The sequence below is a fragment of the Rhipicephalus microplus genome, unplaced genomic scaffold (assembly GCF_043290135.1).
Source record: "Rhipicephalus microplus isolate Deutch F79 unplaced genomic scaffold, USDA_Rmic scaffold_531, whole genome shotgun sequence".
NCBI classification, from domain to species: Eukaryota; Metazoa; Arthropoda; class Arachnida; order Ixodida; family Ixodidae; genus Rhipicephalus; species Rhipicephalus microplus.
The window spans coordinates 7,501-20,000 of record NW_027465091.1 but is presented as its reverse complement, the minus strand read 5'-3'; the positions used below and the strand labels follow the sequence as shown (position 1 = coordinate 20,000).

At 60.9% G+C, this 12,500-nt stretch overlaps 2 non-coding genes across 2 annotated transcripts; both read left to right on the top strand.

The window, feature by feature from the left end:
* Positions 1-7,715: 7,715 nt before the first annotated feature.
* LOC142795023 (small subunit ribosomal RNA) lies at positions 7,716-9,530 on the top strand. Its single transcript, XR_012892700.1, has one exon. It is a non-coding gene; the product is annotated as a small subunit ribosomal RNA (ribosomal RNA).
* A 1,719-nt stretch (positions 9,531-11,249) lies between these two features.
* On the top strand, positions 11,250-11,402 carry LOC142795016 (5.8S ribosomal RNA). The gene has a single exon (XR_012892694.1). It is a non-coding gene; the product is annotated as a 5.8S ribosomal RNA (ribosomal RNA).
* The last annotated feature ends 1,098 nt before the right edge of the window (positions 11,403-12,500 follow it).

The following is a 12,500-nucleotide window of genomic DNA, read 5'->3' as shown; positions in this document are numbered from 1 at the left end:
CCGGCTGACGCAGTTTTCGCGCCGCCCCGGCAGACGCGGTTTTCGCGCCGCCCCGGCAGACGCGGTTTTTTGCGCCGCCCCGGCTGACGCAGTTCGGACTTGGCACTTTTTGGCTGAGCCTGGCTGGCGGCCCACTCACTCGATCGCCATGTCTGTTTGCCACAGTTTTCCCGGTGGTGCCGCACCCGGGCTCGCCCCGGCTGACGCAGTTTTCGCGCCGCCCCGGCTGACGCGGTTTCGTGCCGCCCCGGCAGACGCGGTTTTTTGCGCCGCCCCGGCTGACGCGGTTTTTTGCCGCCCCGGCTGACGCAGTTCGGACTTGGCACTTTTCGGCTGTGCCTGGCTGGCGGCCCACTCACTCGATCGCCATGTCTGTTTGCCACAGTTTTCCCGGTGGTGCCGCACCCGGGCTCGCCCCGGCAGACGCGTTTTTTTTTTTTCTTTCGCCCCGGCTGACGCAGTTTTCGCGCCGCCCCGGCTGACGCGGTTTCGTGCCGCCCCGGCAGACGCGGTTTTTTGCGCCGCCCCGGCTGACGCGGTTTTTGCCGCCCCGGCTGACGCAGTTCGGACTTAGCACTTTTTGGCTGAGCCTGGCTGGTGGCCCACTCACTCGATCGCCATGTCTGTTAGCCACAGTTTTCCCGGTGGTGCCGCACCCGGGCTCGCCCCGGCTGACGCAGTTTTCGCGCCGCCCCGGCTGACGCGGTTTCGTGCCGCCCCGGCAGACGCGGTTTTCGCGCCGCCCCGGCTGACGCGGTTTTTGCCGCCCCGGCTGACGCAGTTCGGACTTAGCACTTTTCGGCTGTGCCTGGCTGGCGGCCCACTCACTCGATCGCCATGTCTGTTTGCCACAGTTTTCCCGGTGGTGCCGCACCCGGGCTCGCCCCGGCTGACGCAGTTTTCGCGCCGCCCCGGCTGACGCGGTTTCGTGCCGCCCCGGCAGACGCGGTTTTCGCGCCGCCCCGGCTGACGCGGTTTCGTGCCGCCCCGGCAGACGCGGTTTTTTGCCGCCCCAGCTGACGCAGTTCGGACTTAGCACTTTTTGGCTGAGCCTTGCTGGCGGCCCACTCACTCGATCGCCATGTCTGTTTGCCACAGTTTTCCCGGTGGTGCCGCACCCGGGCTCGCCCCGGCAGACGCGTTTTTTTTTTTCTTTCGCCCCGGCTGACGCAGTTTTCGCGCCGCCCCGGCAGACGCGGTTTTCGCGCCGCCCCGGCAGACGCGGTTTTTTGCGCCGCCCCGGCTGACGCGGTTTTTTGCCGCCCCGGCTGACGCAGTTCGGACTTGGCACTTTTTGGCTGAGCCTGGCTGGCGGCCCACTCACTCGATCGCCATGTCTGTTTGCCACAGTTTTCCCGGTGGTGCCGCACCCGGGCTCGCCCCGGCTGACGCAGTTTTCGCGCCGCCCCGGCTGACGCGGTTTCGTGCCGCCCCGGCAGACGCGGTTTTTTGCGCCGCCCCGGCTGACGCGGTTTTTTGCCGCCCCGGCTGACACGGTTCGGACTTTGCACTTTTCGGCTGTGCCTGGCTGGCGGCCCACTCACTCGATCGCCATGTCTGTTTGCCACAGTTTTCCCGGTGGTGCCGCACCCGGGCTCGCCCCGGCAGACGCGTTTTTTTTTTTTTTTCTTTCGCCCCGGCTGACGCAGTTTTCGCGCCGCCCCGGCTGACGCGGTTTCGTGCCGCCCCGGCAGACGCGGTTTTTTGCGCCGCCCCGGCTGACGTGGTTTTTGCCGCCCCGGCTGACGCAGTTCGGACTTTGCACTTTTTGGCTGAGCCTGGCTGGCGGCCCACTCACTCGATCGCCATGTCTGTTTGCCACAGTTTTCCCGGTGGTGCCGCACCCGGGCTCGCCCCGGCAGACGCGTTTTTTTTTTTTCCTTCGCCCCGGCAGACGTGGTTCCCCCCCCCCCCCTCCGTCTTTCTTTTTGTTTTTTTTTTCGCCGCGGCTGAAGTGGATTTTTCGGTGCCTCGACGCCCCGGTAGTCGCGGTTTTTCCGTTTCCGCACGGCCCCGGCTGACGCTGCTCGGTCACAGTCGCCTTTTGTGGTGATTGCAGACTTCTTGAGCGCGGGTGTTTTTTTTTTGTTGTTGTTGTTGTTTTATTACGCATTCGCTCCAGCAGACGCTGTTTAGACTTTTTGTTTCCTCTTTTATCCTGCGACGAGGTGACGAGGTTTATTCGGTGCCCCGCCGCCCCGGCTGAAGTGATTTTTCCTGTCCCGTGCCGCCCCGGCTGACGCGGTTGGGACTTCGCGTTTGTTCGGCCGCCACGGGTTTTGGCGCACTCGCTCGGTTGCTTGTTGTTGCCACTTGTTGCGAACCCAGGTTTCTTGAGCGAGCGCGGGCGTTTTTTCTTCCTTTCTTTCTTTGTTCTATGTGTTAGCGAATCGGCCTTTAATATCACACGAGGACTCACAACCAACAATTTTCAGTTTGAAGTGTAAAAAATCTGCAGGTGTTGACGTAACTGACTTGCCCCGTACCCTTGAGTACATCCATGAAGTTCTCGTAGTACTACTAAATCGCATTATTCCAAGTGGAGAAATTCCCATAAACTTGCAAACCTCTACACGAAAATCGGTGCGCGTGATAAAGTTGAAAATTATCGTCCGATATCAAATGTGCCTTCTATAACACAAATTCTAGGAAAAAAAAAAAAAAAACACTTGTTCGCCGTTTTCTGCGCCGTGACTGGCAGCACTCCGGCGAAGCGAAACGGGGTCGATTCGAGCACGATATCGGCGTCTTTCGACGTGCTCGCCGGCGACCGTCGCACGAGTACGTCGCACGAGCGCGTCTGCCGGGGCGCCGTTTGCGAAGCCGACGCAAAAGTGGGAACCGCCGCTCGGATGATCGCCGCTTTCGGCAGAGTGAGTGTTGGCACTCCGGGGAAGCGAAACAGCGTGAATGCGCCCACGAAATCGGCGTATTTTGAAGTGCCCGCCGGCGACCGTCGCACGAGTACGGTAAACCGCGTCAGCCGGGGCGTAGTTCGGGACGCCGACGAAAAAGTGGGAAGCGCAACTCGGATCTTCGCCGTTTTTGCAGGAGTGAGTGGCGGCCCTCCTGCGAGACCAAGAAGCATCGATTCGTGCACGAATTCGGCGCCTTTCGACGTGATCGCCGGCGACCGTCGCTCGAGTAGGGCAAACCGCGTCTGCCGGGGCGGGCTTCGGGACGCCGATGCGAAAGTGGGAAACGCTGCTCGGATGTTCGCCGTTTTTGGCCGAGTGAGTGCTGGCACACGGGCGAAGCCAAACGGGGCCGATTACGGCACGATATCGGCGTCTTTCGACGTGCCCGCCGGCGACCGTCGCACGAGTACGGTAAACCGCGTCAGCCCGGGCGGAGTTCGGGACGCCGATGCGAAAGTGGAGAACGCCGCTCGGATCTTCGCCGTTTTTGGAGGAGTGAGTGGCGGCACTCCGGAGAAGCCAAGGAGCGCCAATTAGCGCACGATATCGGCGTCTTTCGACGCGCTCGCCGGCGACCGTCGCACGAGTAGGGCAAACCGCGTCTGCCGGGGCGGGGTTTACGACGCCGACGCAAAAGTGGGAACCGCCGCTCGGATGTTGGCCGTTTTTGGCAGAGTGAGTGCTGGCACTCCGGCGACGCGAAAGAGCGCGAATGCGCCCACGAAAGTGGCGTATTTGGACGTGCGTGACGGCGACCGCTGCAGGAGTACGAAAAACCACGTCAGCCGGGGCGAGCGACACACGGCGGTCTGGGTGCTTATCGCTGCTATTATAGGGGCACCCCGGCAGACGCAGAAAAAAAAAAAAAAATTTTCGACCTTCTTTTTTGCTGGTCGAGCTCGGGTAACCCAGGTCGCAATGGGAGCCGCGCACGAAAGCGGCGTCGCGAGACGCGTTCGCGGTCGCTAGTCGCACGAGCTCGGCAACCGCGTCAGCCGGCGCGGAGTTCGGGATGCCGACGGCTAAGTGGGTACCGCTGCTCGGATGTTCGCCGTTTTTGGCCGAGTGAGTGCTGGCACTCCGGTGAAGCCAAGGAGCGCCAATTCGTGCACGATATCGGCGTCTTTCGACGTGCCCGCCGGCCACCGCCGCACGAGTACGGCAAACCGCGTCTGCCGGGGCGGGGTTCGCGACGCGTACGCAGTAGTGGGAACCGTCGCTCGGATGTTCGTCGTCTTTGGCCGAGCGAGTGCTGGCACTCCGGCGAAGCGAAACGGGGCCGATTCGGGCACGATATCGGCGTATTTCGACGTGCTCGCCGGCGACCGTCGCACGAGTACGGCAAAGCGCGTCTGCCGGGGCGAGGTTTGCGACGCCGACGAAAAAGTGGGAAGCGCCGCTCGGATCTTCGCCGTTTTTGCAGGAGTGAGTGGCGGCCCTCCTGCGAGACCAAGAAGCATCGACTCGCGCACGATATCGGTGTCTTTCGACGTGCCCGCCGGCCACCGCCGCACGAGTACGGCAAACCGCGTATGCCGGGGCGGGGTTGGCGACGCCGACGCAAAAGTGGGAACCGCCACTAGGATGTTCGCCGTTTTTGGCAGAGTGAGTGCTGGCACTCCGGCGAAGCGAAAGAGCGCGAATGCGCCCACGAAAGTGGCGTGTTTGGACGTGCTTGACGACGACCACCGCAGGAAAACGAAAAACCACGTCAGCCGGGGCGAGCGACCCATGGCGGTCTGGGTGCTTATCGCTGCTATTATAGGGGCACCCCGGCAGACGCAAAAAAAAAAAAAAATTTTTTTCGACATTCTTTTTTGCTCGTCGACCTCGGGTGACCCAGGTCGCAGTGGGAGCCGCGCACGAAAGCGGCGTCGCGAGACGGCTTCGCGGTCGCTAGTCGCACGAGCTCGGCAACCGCGTCTGCCGGGGCGGAGTTCGGGACGCCGACGGCTAAGTGGGAACCGCCGCTCGGATGTTCGCCGTTTGTGGCCGAGTGAGTGCTGGCACTCCGGCGAAGCCAAACGGGGCCGATTCCGGCACGATATCGGCGTCTTTCTACGTGCTCGCCGGCGACCGTCGCACGAGTACGGCAAAGTGCGTCTGCCGGGGCGGGGTTTGCGACGCGTACGCAATAGTGAGAACCGTCGCTCGGATGTTCGTCGTCTTTCGCCGAGCCAGTGCTGGCAATCCGGCGAAGCCGAACGGAGCCGATTCGGGCACGATATCGGCGTCTTTCCACGTGCTCGCCGGCGACCGTCGCACGAGTACGGTAAACCGCGTCAGCCGGGGCGGAGTTCGGGACGCCGATGCGAAAGTGGGAAGCGCCGCTCGGATCTTCGCCGTTTTTGGAGGAGTCAGTGGCGGCACTCCGGTGAAGCCAAGGTGCGCCAATTCGCGCACGATATCGGCGTCTTTCGACGTGCCCGCCGGCCACCGTCGCACGAGTACGGCAAACCTCGTCTGCCGGGGCGGGGTTTGCGACGCCGACGCAAAAGTGGGAACCGCCGCTCGGATGTTCGCCGTTTTTGGCAGAGTGAGTGCTGGCACTCCGGCGAAGCGAAAGAGCGCGAATGCGCCCACGAAAGTGGCGTGTTTGGACGTGCTTGACGACGACCACCGCAGGAAAACGAAAAACCACGTCAGCCGGGGCGAGCGACCCATGGCGGTCTGGGTGCTTATCGCTGCTATTATAGGGGCACCCCGGCAGACGCAAAAAAAAAAAAAAATTTTTTTCGACATTCTTTTTTGCTCGTCGACCTCGGGTGACCCAGGTCGCAGTGGGAGCCGCGCACGAAAGCGGCGTCGCGAGACGGCTTCGCGGTCGCTAGTCGCACGAGCTCGGCAACCGCGTCTGCCGGGGCGGAGTTCGGGACGCCGACGGCTAAGTGGGAACCGCCGCTCGGATGTTCGCCGTTTGTGGCCGAGTGAGTGCTGGCACTCCGGCGAAGCCAAACGGGGCCGATTCCGGCACGATATCGGCGTCTTTCTACGTGCTCGCCGGCGACCGTCGCACGAGTACGGCAAAGTGCGTCTGCCGGGGCGGGGTTTGCGACGCGTACGCAATAGTGAGAACCGTCGCTCGGATGTTCGTCGTCTTTCGCCGAGCCAGTGCTGGCACTCCGGCGAAGCCGAACGGAGCCGATTCGGGCACGATATCGGCGTCTTTCCACGTGCTCGCCGGCGACCGTCGCACGAGTACGGTAAACCGCGTCAGCCGGGGCGGAGTTCGGGACGCCGATGCGAAAGTGGGAAGCGCCGCTCGGATCTTCGCCGTTTTTGGAGGAGTCAGTGGCGGCACTCCGGTGAAGCCAAGGTGCGCCAATTCGCGCACGATATCGGCGTCTTTCGACGTGCCCGCCGGCCACCGTCGCACGAGTACGGCAAACCTCGTCTGCCGGGGCGGGGTTTGCGACGCCGACGCAAAAGTGGGAACCGCCGCTCGGATGTTCGCCGTTTTTGGCAGAGTGAGTGCTGGCACTCCGGCGAAGCGAAAGAGCGTGAATGCGCCCACGAAAGTAGCGTATTTGGACGTGCTTGACGGCGACCGCCGCAGGAGTACGAAAAACCACGTCAGCCGGGGCGAGCGACCCACGGCGGTCTGGGTGCTTATCGCTGCTATTATAGGGGCACCCCGGCAGACGCAGAAAGAAAAAAAAAAATGGGGACATGGCGTGCGTCACCGTGCGGCTTCGCAGCGTTGCCGAAGTCGCCGAGCCCTTCGACTGAGCCGAACGGCGGACAGGGAACGTTGGTCGGCCGTTCTAACCTGTCGGTGCCACGCCGAGACGTCGTTAAGGAAAACCGCGTCGTGGGCCTCTACGACGCCGTCGAGTCGTTGTACGTTTGGTGTCCAGCGTGTCGGCGGCGAGTAGCGGACACGTCGTTCACGACTTCGGTCTTTCGCAGTCGACGCGAACTTGCGGAGAGTCGTGGTGCCTCACGTTTTCGGCAGAAACCGCGGCGGAATTTTCCCGTGCGTGCGCGCACGACCTCGGTGCTGTGCCGTCAGCGTAGTGTTGCACAAACTCGTGGCCTACCCAAGGTGCGGTACGTTTGCGGCCGTATCCTCGGTGGGAATTTCGTGAGTAGGGTCGCAAATTCTACGACCTCGGCGGGTTTGAGAGCGACGTAGACTTGTGGCACGCTCAACATGCCACACGTTTCGGGGCACACCCGCGGTGAAATTTTCTCGAGTACGCTCGTATTAGGGCCCAAGGAGGTCTGGGTACTTATCGCTGCTATTATGTGGGGGTTCTCGTGAGCGGCGTACGCGAAAGCGACCGGGTGTCTGATATGCGGCGGGCTTCGGCCTCGTCAAGCGTGTCCTCGGGTCTGCTCCAGGGGAATCCACGGCAGTCGTCTGCAGCCTCATCCGCTTGATGCGTTAGGGGCTGGTTGTCGGACGGTGCCGTTTTACCACGATATCGAGGTGTGTTCCGTGTCGTCCTCGGGCGATTCAGATGCGAAAGCGCCGAAGACGCGGGCGTGACCCGTCGTCTGGCGGCTTTGCAGTCTCGGCTCCGTTGCTAGTTCCGGCCGGTCCACCGACAGTGCAGCGGGCTTGGGCAACCCGCACGGCGCGACCGAGTCGATGCAACGAAAAAGAGCGAGCATGAACGTGCTTCTTGCCGCACGGCTCCCACTCGTCTTTCGGGAAGGTTGTGCCGTAGCGAGCTCGAACGCCGTCATCTCGGAGTGCAAAATAAGCGTGTTGGGGCGCCTGAAGGTGGCCTCCGCCGCACACAGACTGCGTCCGGCCCGCCGAGGGCGAGGACGGACGCGCAGTCGAACGATTACCTGGTTGATCCTGCCAGTAATCATATGCTTGTCTCAAAGATTAAGCCATGCATGTCTAAGTACATGCCGAAATAAGGCGAAACCGCGAATGGCTCATTAAATCAGTTATGGTTCCTTAGATCGTTTCTTCCTACTTGGATAACTGTGGCAATTCTAGAGCTAATACATGCAGTGAGCCTGGAGCCCTTTGGGTAACGGGTGCTTTTATTAGACCAAGATCGATCGGGTTTCGGCCCGTATTGTGTGGTGACTCTGGATAACTTTGTGCTGATCGCATGGCCACGAGCCGGCGACGTTTCTTTCAAGTGTCTGCCTTATCAACTTTCGATGGTAGGTTACTTGCTTACCATGGTTGTTACGGGTAACGGAGAATCAGGGTTCGATTCCGGAGAGGGAGCCTGAGAAACGGCTACCACATCCAAGGAAGGCAGCAGGCGCGCAAATTACCCACTCCCGGCACGGGGAGGTAGTGACGAAAAATAACAATACGGGACTCTTTTGAGGCCCCGTAATTGAAATGAGTACACTCTAAATCCTTTAACGAGGATCAATTGGAGGGCAAGTCTGGTGCCAGCAGCCGCGGTAATTCCAGCTCCAATAGCGTATACTAAAGCTGCTGCGGTTAAAAAGCTCGTAGTTGGATCTCAGTTCCAGACGAGTAGTGCATCTACCCGATGCGACGGCTCGGACTGAACATCATGCCGGTTCTTTCTTGGTGCACTTCATTGTGTGCCTCGAGATGGCCGGTGCTTTTACTTTGAAAAAATTAGAGTGCTCAACGCAGGCGAGTCGCCTGAATAAACTTGCATGGAATAATAGAACAAGACCTCGTTTCTGTTCTGTTGGTTTTTGGAATACGAGGTAATGATTAAGAGGGACGGACGGGGGCATTCGTATTGCGGCGCTAGAGGTGAAATTCTTGGACCGTCGCAAGACGAACTACTGCGAAAGCATTTGCCAAGAATGTTTTCATTGATCAAGAACGAAAGTCAGAGGTTCGAAGGCGATCAGATACCGCCCTAGTTCTGACCATAAACGATGCCAACCAGCGATCCGCCTGAGTTACTCAAATGACTCGGCGGGCAGCTTCCGGGAAACCAAAGTATTTGGGTTCCGGGGGAAGTATGGTTGCAAAGCTGAAACTTAAAGGAATTGACGGAAGGGCACCACCAGGAGTGGAGCCTGCGGCTTAATTTGACTCAACACGGGAAAACTTACCCGGCCCGGACACTGGGAGGATTGACAGATTGAGAGCTCTTTCTTGATTCGGTGGATGGTGGTGCATGGCCGTTCTTAGTTGGTGGAGCGATTTGTCTGGTTAATTCCGATAACGAACGAGACTCTAGCCTATTAAATAGGTGCGGGGTTCCCAGCACCTTACAACCTTCTTAGAGGGACAAGCGGCTCCTAGCCGCACGAAACAGAGCAATAACAGGTCTGTGATGCCCTTAGATGTCCGGGGCCGCACGCGCGCTACACTGAAGGAAGCAGCGTGTCTTTATCCCTGTCTGAAAAGACTGGGTAACCCGTGGAACTTCTTTCGTGATTGGGATAGGGGCTTGCAATTGTTCCCCTTGAACGAGGAATTCCCAGTAAGCGCGAGTCATAAGCTCGCGTTGATTACGTCCCTGCCCTTTGTACACACCGCCCGTCGCTACTACCGATTGAATGATTTAGTGAGGTCTTCGGACCGATGTCCGGCGCGGCCTTTCGGTTGCGCCGGTCTGTTGGAAAGATGACCAAACTTGATCATTTAGAGGAAGTAAAAGTCGTAACAAGGTTTCCGTAGGTGAACCTGCGGAAGGATCATTAACGGATTGTGAAGGGTGAGCGCCTCAGCTGCGTCTGCGCCCGACACTTTCTGCCGCTGACCCCGTTTGGACGCGGGGTCGGCTTTTCCCCACGGGGCTGCCTGAATGTGGAGCGGCACCCCGTGACAAATTGTTGCGCCCAGCGGACGCCAACACCGCGACCTTGGACGGTCGGCCAGGTGGCGGACGCGGGTACAAACGGCGCAACGCACTCATAGGTCGGCTTTCGACCCGCCACTGCACCGTGGCTCGAAGCGCTCGAAATGCGCGACCCGACCGCTGCGGGACCGCCTAGTACTGTAAACAGGAGCGGCGGAGCGCGAACGGCGAGTCGTGGTTACGTCGGTAGAAGGCGAGGCTGCGCGTTCCCGAAACGCCAGCCGAGTGCCCTCCCGACCGTTCGAGCGTGCAAGAACGAGACCCGACAATCGCGCGGCGACTGCCAAGTACGAGAGGAACGGCACAAGCGTCGGCGGTCGGTCAAGGAACTGGCGATGTGACGGGTCCGCTGTGCACCAGTGCATACCGTCCCGCCGTCCGCGGCAAGCGCCTCCGCGTCCTCGGGTGACGGAGGCTGCCGGTCGGTTCTTGCAGGCGAGGGATCTCGCTGGCACCGGTTCGCGTTGACGCGCGGCCGGTCATGGCACGGCGATGCGACGGCCGAGGTGCGCAGTACTCGATGGAGGAACCGCACGCTCCGATGACCGTCCCGCCCTCCGCGGCGTATGCGTACCGACCGTAATGGTTGCAGCAGCGCCGGCCGGCTTTTGAATTCGCCACACGAAACACGGTGCGAGATCGCGGTTAGGGGAGCGTCGACGTTGCCAGGCGTTTTGCTTGCTGCCGAGGGAAAGGCGGCACGGCCACGTCGCGCTCGTCGCGATTAGCGGGTCTGCGCGCTTTGGGAAGGTGCCGCAACGACTTGCCGAAAGAGGAAGCACGGAAGAACGAGGGACTTGGACGTCCCGACAATTGAACGCACTTGCGGCCAGGCCCTTGCTGGCTTCGTTCTTCCGCCTCGAGTAGGCTCGTACGCGGCTCCGGCGCCGAAAGTGGTCCTTGGCACCGACTTCGGTGGACGTGGGAAGTGCCGCGCAAGTACGGCGCGCCTGGCTCCACCTGTTGGCTAAAGTAGGCAGCCGGATCGGCATTTTGGTGTGCGGTGGCAAACCGTGGATGCGAAAAAAGCTTGTGCGATTTCGTGGAACAAAAAGCGGGGGTCCCCCTTTTTATGCGGAGGAGACCGACCCGCCCGCCGTGGTGAACCGCGACGCCACGGTAAAAACGGGAGAGGCTTGTCGATGGGACCGTGCATCCCGCGCTCCACGGAGGCCGGGAGGCGGCCGCCCGAGGAAATGTGTAGCCGTCGAGGCCCGCATCTGCGTGCACTCTTATCCAAATGGGTGTACCGCAGGCATTTTCTGGTTAGGCGGGCCAATGAGAGCGAGCACACAACGATACCTACGGGTCCGGCTTGGAGAACCGGCTTCGACGCCTCCCGAGTATTTATAGAGGGGTGGACCACGAAAGCACTCGCAAGTAGCGGAAGCGAAACGCCGTCCGAAACACACCGTTTGCTCGATTTGCGGCAGCCGAAAAAGGCGCGGCAGAGTTTTGGAGTCCAAGCGTGCGCTGAAAAGCGCCCTTCTTGGCCACTGTTTGGCCGAGTGCCAGAAACGTTTGGTTTTGACTGTACGGAATTGAACAAACACTTTTTCACGACTCTAAGCGGTGGATCACTCGGTTCTCGGGTCGATGAAGAACGCAGCCAGCTGCGAGACTTGGTGTGAATTGCAGGACACACTGAGCACTGATTCTTTGAACGCACATTGCGGCCTTGGGTCTTCCCTTGGCTTCGTCTGTCTGAGGGTCGGATCACATATCAAGAGAGCCTTCGGCGCACAAGGGAACGTGAGCCGTCGACTCGTTTTGACCGCGTCGGCAACACGGACAGCACGCTGAACACCTCACAGCGAGCGCCAACAGCGGCCACTCAAGGGCGAGACGGTGGCGACCGTCGTGCCAGAGCCCAACCGAAACGGGGGCGACCGACTGCATTGAGGATGTGGCACCTCGTTGAGACCGCCGCAGGACTTCGAGTCGGAAGGAAGCCTGCAGGGAAAGTGCGGTCGAGGTTGCGTACTCCTCTCTGCGACCGGGCGCGCAAGAGCTGCGAGAGCCACGGACGCGCAACTTTAACGCACGGTAAACACGAGGAGCGAAAGCCGGCCAGCAAAGCTTCTCCAGCCGTGCGCAAAGTGCGCGAGATCGCAGCCTTGCGTTGCGCTTGTTGCCCTCGAAGTAAGCAGGGTGTCCCGTAGACCGGGCGCTCGAACACGCTGCGGGGCCGTGCCTCCTCCAGGCTTTGCCGCGCGAACAGGGAACGTTCGCGCGCAAAGCGCAGGGAGGTGAGGAGGCTGCGCCCGACGTTTGCGGTTCGCTGCGTACGCGGTTGATGCGGAGAGCACGGCGCGACGACTTGCCGCGAAGCGGAAAAAGTCTCCCGCACGAGTTGGCGAAACGTTGGCGAAGCTTAAGGCGTTCTCGTCGTAGTCCGCCGTCGGTCTAAGTGCTTCGCAGTTCCCGTCCCGTTCAAAAAACTGGGCCACTCCAGTTGGGGCGGGGGCGACGCTACACGAGACGATGCCTCTCGCCAGGCTGCGTGGCTGCCCTTGCGGCGGCGGCGACTGGCCTCGGCGGTGTTTGGGCTTTCGACACGGTCGTTTATCACGCAACTGCTCGGACGACGCACGCGCGCAGCGGAATGCCGCTTGCCAGCCTTGTGAAGATGTGACCCTGTACAGGGTTGCGGGCGCACTTGGTAGGGCGTCGTACTCGGTTCGCGATGGGTTTACGAACGTGTCCCGTCACTTCCACGTCACACCGGTTGTGCGCCGCACGCGTGCAGCGGGGAAGCCGATTGCCAGCCTTGTGAAGAAGTGGCCCTGTACAGGGTTGCGGGCGCACTTGG